The sequence below is a fragment of the Plectropomus leopardus genome, chromosome 20 (genome assembly GCF_026936395.1).
Source record: "Plectropomus leopardus strain MGB_pleo_1.0 chromosome 20, ASM2693639v1, whole genome shotgun sequence".
NCBI classification, from domain to species: Eukaryota; Metazoa; Chordata; class Actinopteri; order Perciformes; family Serranidae; genus Plectropomus; species Plectropomus leopardus.
In genome coordinates, this window is record NC_142195.1 from 23,611,601 (window position 1) to 23,622,209 (window position 10,609).

Genomic DNA, 10,609 nt, shown 5'->3' on the forward strand with positions numbered 1-10,609 from the left:
AATTTTCATATTCTCCTCAATATAATAGAGCTAGATGGTACTCAGCTTGTGGTTCTCAAAGCGCCAAAAAAAGAAAACACAGCCATCATACATGGGACCCTGCTCTATCCACTGAACCGCCTGGCGCCCATACTGGTGCTACTTTTGAGTGTAAAACACAGCCAAATTGCCGATGTTTTGCCAATGGCGGACGCTTAACTGTTTACCAGAAATCAATTTGTCATTTAAAACCAAATGCAGGAGAAGGCAGGCAACAGGACCTCAAAATTTAGTCAGAGGAGGCGATGAAGCGCAGGTGGAGGAAAGTGCAGAGGAGCTCAGGTGAGGGGAATTAGGTGATGAAGCAGAAGAAGAGGCAGGGAGCTGATTGGCTGGGAGAAATTGAGGAGCAGGGAGGGACTAACGAGGGGGATGCAGCGCAGGTGTGTAGATGGTAAATGAGGGAAAGGCAGAACAGGAACACAGGAGCGGAAACCACAGTAACCACTGAAACCCTTAAAGAAAACAAGAAAATATGACTGGTTTGCCTCAACATAATGAGACAACGCAGTGAAAACAAAGACAAACTAACTAATAAGACAGAATGACTAAAGGCAACCTAAATTAGTCTTATAGAGACACTTTGTCCAGTTTTCACAAAAGTCTGAGGAATCAGGGCACAGTAGACTGTGTCCCAGTTGCTCTAAAACAGTGGGCTAGTTGCCAGAGGCTGCACAGCACAGCTTGCTGTATAGGCTACTTTTTTAACCGTGTGAAAGCTGGATCAACATGTTTTCTTGTGCTGCGTTCAGACACCTTTCAGAAGCATTTTAACCTTTGAAAGCTGAACAAATTGGTTTGGTTTTTTGGAAAACATGGGGAAAATTGAATTCTTTTTTTTTTTTTAAAGATTATTTTTTTGGGCTTTAATTGATAGGACAGTGTGAGCGTGAAAGGGCTAGAGAGAGAGGGGGAGACATGCAGCAAAGGGCCGAGGCCGAACTCGAACCTGCGGGCGCTGCGGCAAGGACACAGCCTCTGCACATGGGGCGCAGAAATGTCCCACAAATTCCACAAAGTAGGCCTAAGTAAAAGGTGATAATCAAAAATTTTGCTTTTTTAAAAAACAAAAAAGGGGGGAAATGTGAATAAAACTATATTATAAAATATATACAGAAAAAAAAGATTAAAAATATATTATTTTTAAATTTAAACTTTACATTACAGAAAAAATATATGTCTAAATTTAATTTTTAGTTTTTTTTTCTTACTTTTCTTTTTTGATTTATTTTCAGGTTATTTTCTTTTAATCTTTTTTTTTTTTTTTGACAAATTTTTGAGTCATTTCTTGTTAAGTTGCTCAAGGCCTTCTGGTGCTTTTGAAAGAAATCAAGCCAATTTGCTCAAGTTTCAAAAGGTTAAAGCAGCAAAGAAGAATAGACTGCCCATTTTTATCCGAGTGTGAAACTACTTTTATTAATAACATAAGTGGTATCAGATTGGTGCAAAGGCTCACATATCAGTACAACTCTAATGTGAACATTAAGGGCGTCGTCCTTGGCGGAGCTGTAATGTTAGTTAGCTCAGTGGTGCACGCTTTCTTCTGCATGGTGTAGTTCAGTAGAAAAAAAGTAGTTCCTGCATGAAACTGCTCACAACAAGGTCTGTGGATTATCTTGAGTAACTGGATCAGAATTTCTGAAAAGAGACATTTTGTTGAGTTTTTGGGGCTTTGAGAACCACTAGCCGAGTGCAATTTAGTTCCATTATATCTCAGGTAGGTCTTCAATATGCAGGACAAAAGGTCCAAAAAGTCGACCTTAATGGATCTTTGGTCAAATGATGATGTCCTTGTCATCCTCAGTGATCTCTGCATTTCCTGCGTAGGCACAGTGAACACACCCTCGTCCCATCAGCCGCACAGACCATATCCGCTCTCCCTAACCATAAGGCTTTTATGGGCTTTTTCATTTCATGGCTGGGGCAAAGTCTGAACCAACGAAAAACAATTACGCAGCCTGTCAACAGCTGCAGCGCTCTCCCATGCTTCAGCAAACAGCACAGCATACACAGATTTTCCACAAAATCAAAGTGAAAGTCAAAAAATCCCCCAATCTGCAGCGCGTCTGCTGAATCCATCCAAACGCCAACAGACTTCCATCCCCTGCCCTTCACCCTGCGCGGCTTCATGCAAAGCAGCCCGACAGAGAGTTCATCCAGAACTTATTACATTTGAATCCGGCGTGGAGTGTTTGCTTAACCTGCGTCAGGCAGGAAAACGTAAAGCCTCGACATTATGATTATATTGTTACTCATCATTGCACAGTGGGCGAGGTAGAAAAAGCAACACACACACACGCATACACATGCATAAATTAAGACTGCCTGTTGCCATGACTAAGCAGCGGTGACTCTTCCCTGTTTGGCTCATAATGAACAGATGCTCAACATCTTCTTGCTCCTCATCGACTCCCTCTTGTTAACTCAGAAGAATGGAGATGATAAGAATTGAATATGCTGTAATGGCATTCATCATGTCACTGATTAAACTAATACAACCACACACTTCAGCTCTGCATTTGGCAACAGCTCCACATGAATAAAAATGTTGTTTATAGTTTTATTGCTCTGACAAGGTAAGACTTATTTGTGTGTCTAGCGAAATGGCAAGGCAATAAAGTGGAACAACAGTGGAAAAAAATCTTTTGTGGAGAAAAAGAAAGCAGGGAAAGTGTGGCAAACACAGCACGAAGAAAGATGAGAGGCAAAAGAAATCTCGTTAAGCGGCAGGACATTTTATGTCATTAAATCTGAACCAAAAACTCACGGAGCTGCAAACAAAGCAGCCTGCACAGGTGAAATGCTCAGCCATGGCAACACAGATAGTCCCTAGACCATCACATTTCCCGCAGATACATTCTTCCCTCCTCTGACATGCAGACGCACACAAACACAGTGACAGCACAGCACTCTGGAAAATGTTTAAAAGCTATAATAAATGAGCCGGTAGCTCACAAAAGAAAGCGGCCTGTCTCACGCAGATTTATCAGCTGACAGAAATAGAAATGTCAGTGACAGGCATGCTGTTGAAATTCTGTGTTGTTGCCATTTTAATCTACACAAGGAGAGAAATGGGGACCAGCTGATTAATCGCGACCGAGGCACAGTAACAGATTTATCAACAGTTCTGCCTCCTCTTTCCCCACCACACTTGAAAGCAGAAGATAAAGGGACTCCTCCACATTTATTCTCAGATCACATACCATTTCTTTGACATGAGAATTGCCGAGGTCCATGTTTGTTTGTGTCCGTGCTCAAAATACATGTCATTTATAATGTCCTGGGTATTCAATCAGACAGCTGCAGGTACTGTAGCCTTCAGGGGATGTGAAACACAGGATACGTGTTTGAACTGTTTCAAGGCTGTTTGTATCTGCCAAACTGGACATTAACCTCTAAATAGAGTGAGCGTGAAGGGAAAAAAAGTCAAATTCCTAATGTGCTGAAAAAGGAAAGACAAAAAAAAAAGAAAACTTTACAGAAAATGGGGTTTTTAGTATTAAAGGGATGAAAATGAAGCCAATGTGAAAGTGCCAAAAACTGCAGTTCCTCTAATGGCCACTTACGGCTGGCTCCAAAACACGTTTAATCCCCATAGACCCCCACGTCAAAATGCCCAATTTTACAGCAGAAATAACCATGTTAACAGCCTGGTACATAAAACAGATTTGTTTGAATCTCTATAGCTAATTTGAACATTAATGATAACTGTACAGGGTGAATTTTCTATAACTAAACAGTTTAAATTTCATTTGGCTTTAATTTATGTATCAAGGGCATGTCTATAGAGTCTATAGCCACTTTTACACTGCCTGATCACGGAGGGTATATCGCGCCGTTATACCACCTCGCCATCTCGCCCTCTCGTATAAAAGATATAATGGTGGGGCAGAGGTGGCTCACCTTTAAACTGGCACGGGAGGTAGTAAGAGCACTGAAACAGTGTCTGTGTAAATGGGACAGCTAACCGGACGGGACCATGGATGGGACGGGTGTCGGATGTCTGCACATTGTGAAAACAATGAGATTCGGGAACTCTTTACCCTCTGAGCAGAGGATGAGATCAGCCGCCATATAACAGGGGAGATAGATTATATAGTTATTGTAATGTTTGCCATGGTTATTCTTCAGAAACCCCTGCAGACGCGTGTTTTATACGCCACACTAGAGGCCAAAACTGTTACATGTCCTGCCGTCGCACCCCTTTTGTCTAAAATCACCCACTGGAGCAGCATAATGCCGCCGTTGTTTGTTTCTGTGTAAACATTCAAAGGCGTAATAGAGACTCTATGCCAAACACAGGATTCAAAACAAGAGTCCACAAGCCAATGAGTGTTGTCACATACAGACCAAACACTTAAATGTGTGTGTACATGGCTGAATATGACATGTAGTGTTAAAGTGCTTTGAGTGGTTGAAAGACTAGAGATGCACTATAGAAAAGCAAATACATGTGCAATTGTAAATAAAATTTTCACCTTCACCAGTGAAGACAGCCTGCATTAAAATTCTTCTGTCAAAAGCTTACGGCAACATTTTCACAACGTGAATATCCTGCTATGACCTTCGCTTCCCTCGTCTCAAATCAATGGGGTTTTTTTAATGCCTTTGTGGTTAAATGTCCGAAAAAAGGTTTGTCATTAACACAAGCTAAGATTTTTAGGTTTTGTTCTAACACATAACAAGTCAGTAAATACTCGCAAACTTTGAAGCGTTTATGTTTCCTAAAAACGGCAGACGCTAATAAGACAAGAGAACATCAGCAAGCTGAACCACGCCAAACACTGCTAACTTTAGATTTTTACCTCTGGCAAATACATTTAGGCTTCAAAATATTTTAAGTAAAGTATTGTCCATTTGTTACACCGCCAATTACTGGCCTGGCATGTGTACTACACATTTTCAGCTGTTTTTGCGGCTCCGTGAACACGAGGATCGTTCTCACAATGAATTATCTTAAGAACGCAGATCTTTTTTTAAAAACGCAGACCATTTTTAGTAGGGCCATTCTCATTTAAATATGGCCTTTGCCTGATCTAGGTTAAAAGACACTAACAAGCTTTCAAAGGAAATTCAGTCATCAGAAAGACGTGTGACTGACTTAATATTTACTTCTGAAGACTTTCCATTCACAGCTCTGTCTATATCCAACATATTCAACATTTTCAACTTGTACCACACACAGTTCCTTTTTGCCGATCTTATTTCATCAAGATTTTGAGACAGCTTTCCTTGACATAGCAAACGAGCTCTGTTAGCTTTTGTCTGCCCCCTGTAAGTGTACATTTTATTTTTTTCATAGCTTGCAAGTGATTTAAGGACCCCATTTTCAAATTGTAACACCAGCTTCCCGTCACAATAGGAACTCTCAGCATTGCTTGGTTTGATGTGCACTTAAGAGAAAATAGGGCAGACTGAAAGGGGGAGAGAAAAAAGGGAAAAAAATAAAGAGGTTTCCACTGTATGGGTATTGCATCTCTATGCTCAGAGTACAAACATTAGGTATCTTTTCAATGAATCAGAGAGCGGGCATTCAAATCCAGATGAAAGGCAGGTTTTTTGTTGATTTAATCTATGAAATATACTTCAGTCGTATGCAGAAAAGAAAGGACGTCAGGGGTTAAAAGCTTAGATGATGCAAAGTCAGTGTTTTGAAAATCACAAATACTTGGAAGTCACAGCTATAAAGTCCAATGTCAAGACAAGTTCCAAGTCCTAAACTTTGTGTTTGAAGTCTTAAACAAGTCACTATATAACTTCACCAAATTTAAGGCAACGGCTATTTGTTTATCATTTTCCATTAAATTATGAATAATACTTCTGTGCAATTATCTGTAATTTCTGAGCCGAATGTTTTAACCGTCTGTTATTTGTTGACAGCAGCAGAGTCTTTACATCTCAGTCTTATAATCTGAGTTATCATCTGCTGTCTGTCTGCTGCTCTTCACAGCCAAACGCACCTTTTTCCCAAAGCTGGTGCTGTGTGATAGGCTGCTGTCAGACTCATTCAGAGCACATCTGTTGTCAGGGAAATGGAGAGCATTTACAACATCTTTTTTAAAAAAAAAAAAAGCCTGGTGCTGAAGAGGATATCAAATCAAACTCAAAACACCAAGTGATGTTGACTCTACTCCACACTTCTGGTTAAAAGTTAATATATCCAAGACACAAGACAATCTTGACTGTAAAAAACCCAAAACTTACCTCTCTGGCGGTGTGTAGTGTAAAGCACTTTAACCCTTTAAAACATGAGCAAATTTGTGTTATTTCTCTTTTTTTCTTTCAAAAACATGGGAAGAATACAGTCAACACATGACCCAAAAACATATATAATTACGTGAAAATTATCAACCCTTTTTTAATTTTCAAATCATTTTCAGGTTAATTTCTTCATCAGCTTTGGCTAATTTCTTGGTATTTGTGGGACATTTCTTGCCAAGTTGGTCATTCCATTTTTCCCATCTTTCTGAAAGAAATCAAACCAATTTGCTCAGGTTTTAAAATGTTAAATAACATGTTAAAGACATCTGAAGGCAGCACAAGACTTCGCCGCATTTAATTATTTACATAAAACACCTTGAAAACCTATTTACTCAATCAGCTAATCCTTTTCAGCCAGAGCTACAAACACTTTTGTTATTTCACAAGAAAAAAAGTTTTCAGTTTAACTTTTTTCAGGTATTAGTTTGGCTGGTTTTTAAGTGGGTGGGGCTGAGTTGGGAATGCACCAATCAGGATTTAGCAACATTTGAATCAGAGCCTGATGACAGTTGGTCTGCTGAAACCGCACCCACAGTCGTAACAAAGCAGCTTTAAGTTCAGATGAAACAGTGTGTTGAATGTAGCTTAGGTATCGTGTGACAGATTATCGAGTGAAATAAGATAGGCAGGCGGGATATAACGCTGGGAGGGATTTTATTTGATCATTGAAAAGAGGGTGTTAGTCATAACAGTGAGGCCCCAACGGTTAGTAAAGGGATAAAAGTATCTATTAGGGAGAGAGACAGTATGCTTAACATTAAAAGCAGTTCACTGTTAAACACCTTGTGCATAATCTGGATTTCTCAAACTCCTCAAAAAGAAGAATAAATTAGGGCGTCTGGGACTGACACCAGTCTCCTGGTTGAAAGTCCTGTGTTTTTTTGACCATCTACCCATCCTAAAGAGGCATCTATGATATTTTTACATCATGCAGACTTTATCGCTTTTATGCTACAGAACATTACCTCCTCCTCTGCTGCTGTAGTAATTACTACAGCCAGTGGAGGATGCCGCCTTACAATAAAGTATTGGTTGTAATACATTTTTTGTGAAAGAGGGCTGTGCTATATATGACATGGGATGTGATTAAAAGGGGTTAAAAAGGTTTTAAGATTTCATCTTGGCTTTAATCCAGTTAAACACTAGCATCTTAATAAAAAAAAAAAGGTTGTTTTTTTTAACATTGATTTTTGCTAATTAGTTGTGACTATCAGAATTATAAATAAACTCTAGGAGCTAAATTTTAAGGTACTTTGATGGACAATGCCAGCTGGTTTTACATTAGAGCGCCATTCATTATTTTCCCAACATTTTCACAGATGTTGGTTTACTCATTTGCCATTAAAGTTAAGCAGAGCCTTTTTAGACATGGGTAATTCATCATAATAACCATAATTTCTCCTATAACCCTTGACAAAGTTAAATTACTGTCTAGTGAAGAAATTCAAAATGAATCTCCATCATAAACTATATTTAAAATCACACTACAACAGGCCACTGAGTCATTAATGCACTGAGATACAGCATGCAAAAACACTGGTGATGGGCTTGATAGCGCTTTGCAGGTAATAATTTGCATCTACTTCAGTCTGCTTTTAGCATCACTTTTGAAGTGTTTACTGCATCCACATAATTCAGGTGGTGTCAAGCAAGTCGTTCCCTCTCACAATAAAGTCCTCTCACCTCCTTGATGATGTAAACTTTATGGAAAATGTTATATTGTAGCAAACTGCGCCCATCTGGCACCTTAGCAGACTCAATCAAACCCGGAATAGAATTTGAAATGATTAAATGAACCTTGTCTGGAGGAAGTTACGAGAATATTTCTCCCATAAACTATAAAATAAAGAAAGAATCCTGTCTCAATACAAAGTCAACAGCATGAAGAGTTTTTTCATTCTGTCTCCAGCGCTACAGGTTGTAGATGTATCAGTGTAAGACATAATATCCATCCCCTTATACAATGTGCAGAATAGGATAAAGAAACACCTTATCAGCTCGAACTCTGCTCCTCTTTGAACCATTAAAAGTTTTCATAGGAATGTAAAATTCTGTCACATAATACACTTTTTTATGATTATAATGAAATGTCAAGAACCTGGGTGAATACTGGTTAAGTGGGATAGTTGAGCTTCATCATTTATATTATACTTCCATTACTAAAAATCAACACAGTTCAACATTAGCAGAGTATTTGATTAAAAAACAGAAAATCTGTGATTATGACAAAACATATTCAATAACCTTGCAGTGTATTAAAAGTAATATGACATTGTGTCCCGGGGTAAAGAATGTTAAGATTATTAAAAAATGAAAAATCATGAATAGCTTGTAATTCTTAGCTGATGTATTTTGTTATGGGATGTAATGGTGAATCCTAATTTAAAAAAACCCATCAAGTTCAAAGAGGGAAAACCATAAAATTAAGGAATTAAGCTCCCTTTTTATGTGCACATAAATAAAGCTAGCTAACTCGATATTTTTACAAGGATTTACTTAACATCTATCCAGTAATGAACAATTCATACATTGCCTGAAACAACAAACAAAGCCTGCCAAAAAAAGAAAACAGATAAAACAAAAAAAGAGGGTAAATCTTAGACTGCCGGGGAATATTTGGACTGGATCATGTAACTTTTTTTTGTTTCATGGGACATGTGGCGAGGAAAATGTCCTCATGCAAGTGCCGCGCAGAAGACGTTTCCCCCTTAACGTTAAGTTATGTAACTAACATAAAAATACGCAGGTTAGATTTAAGCAATAAAAATGATTGTGGTTGGGTTTAGCAGAACAAACATAGTTGGGCATCTTTAGGTTTAGGCTGTAATTATAGTAAATTTTGTGAATATGTTGCACTTGGTGTTTGCCTGTCTCTATAGACTACACTTTTTTTTATTCTGCTGATGTCACTTGTTACCTGCTTTGCCTTGAAGAAGGTCTCTCACTGAAAGCTTGCACAGTGAGTATGATTTTTGTATGGATTTGAAAAAGTTTTCCGGTTATTAATTAAGGCTTGAGATTATACGACTTTTTTTAAACATCCCTGTAATAATGAGAATGTAACCCAAACTGTACGAGCATTATGGGAACTTAAGGAAAAAATGCCCATGATAACATTACATTGTACCACTCTCAGAACATTTTTAGAACCAAAAAATTGCTGTTTAGCTATTTAAACTAAAAGTCAATACATTTGGATCATAATTTAAAATAAGGCAGAAGCTGAATTATCAGAAAGTGTCCCACTTTACCAAGATTCACCCCTAGTTTGTTATCCGTTTGTTATTGAAGGCCTTAATATGATATAAAATATTTTGGAGCAACATTTCCAGACATTCTCCTTCTTAACCCCATTTTACCAAGTTTTCACGGTTCAAAAATCATTTAAAGAAAGGTAGTCACACACTATAACTCCATTAAAACAATCAACGCCACAGGAAGGAACAACAGCACAGACCTGAGCTGGTGTTTGGAGGCTTGAACTGCTGCAAACTTCCTGCCAATTTCTCAAAGTGTAATGAAAATCCCCCGTAAAAACTTCATTACTCACGTCTAAATGCATGACACTGTTCAGAGGATTGAGAGCAAGTTTCGCCCTCGCCAGTGTGAGCTCAAAGCATTAATTTCTCATCGTTTTTAAAGCTGCTGGAAGTCAGAAACACTTTCGGAATCATTAACTGCGGTTTTTTACCTGTAGCTCGGTTTGTGGAGGCCGCTGTGATATTTCCCTTTAAAAACACATCCTTCGTTTGCTCCTTTCAGTCCAACTTTTGGCTCGGTTTGCTCGGTGCAGGCTTACTAAAAGCGGGCCTTTTGTTGCAAACGAGCTGAAATTTGAGCGTTAAGGAAAAAAAAAACGCCGGCAACAGGTGTTACTTTCACGTTCAGGTGACAGTGAGGCATCGACTCACTTTGCTGCTGAGCTCACGAGAGCCCAACCTCCCCTCCTCCCCTCCCCCTCCCCTCCTCCCTCCTCTGCTGCTGTTTCCTTGTTGAGTTCAAAAGACCCAAACCACATTAAAATGAAGTTGCAACCACAGCCCCTTTAAGCCCTTTAATGTGTGAGCCAGTGCAGATTTAATATAAGAGTTTGTTTGTGCAGGCAGGGGATGAAAGGGTGATTTTTTTCAGCCTTTAATCCCCCCTGATGGCACCCAGTTTAGTGGTAACCACAAGAGGGTGTCCTTTACCTGATGTTGGTGCCAAACCAGGATAAAAAGTTACACTTATTGGACCTATGAGTCAAAATAAACACTTTTGTTACTGACGAAGTGAAAACAGTGGGCTCTAAGATTATTCATGGATGTCA

General features: G+C 38.9%; 1 protein-coding gene across 1 annotated transcript in view; it reads right to left on the reverse strand.

Moving 5' to 3' along the window:
• igsf9a (immunoglobulin superfamily, member 9a) overlaps nt 1-10,217 on the reverse strand; it is a 76,676-nt gene extending 66,459 nt beyond the window's left edge. Inside the window, exon 1 of the mRNA XM_042509698.2 lies at nt 9,992-10,217. The gene's annotated coding sequence lies outside the window, so the exon portion shown is untranslated. The remainder of the gene's footprint in view (nt 1-9,991) is intronic.
• Nucleotides 10,218-10,609: the final 392 nt, after the last annotated feature.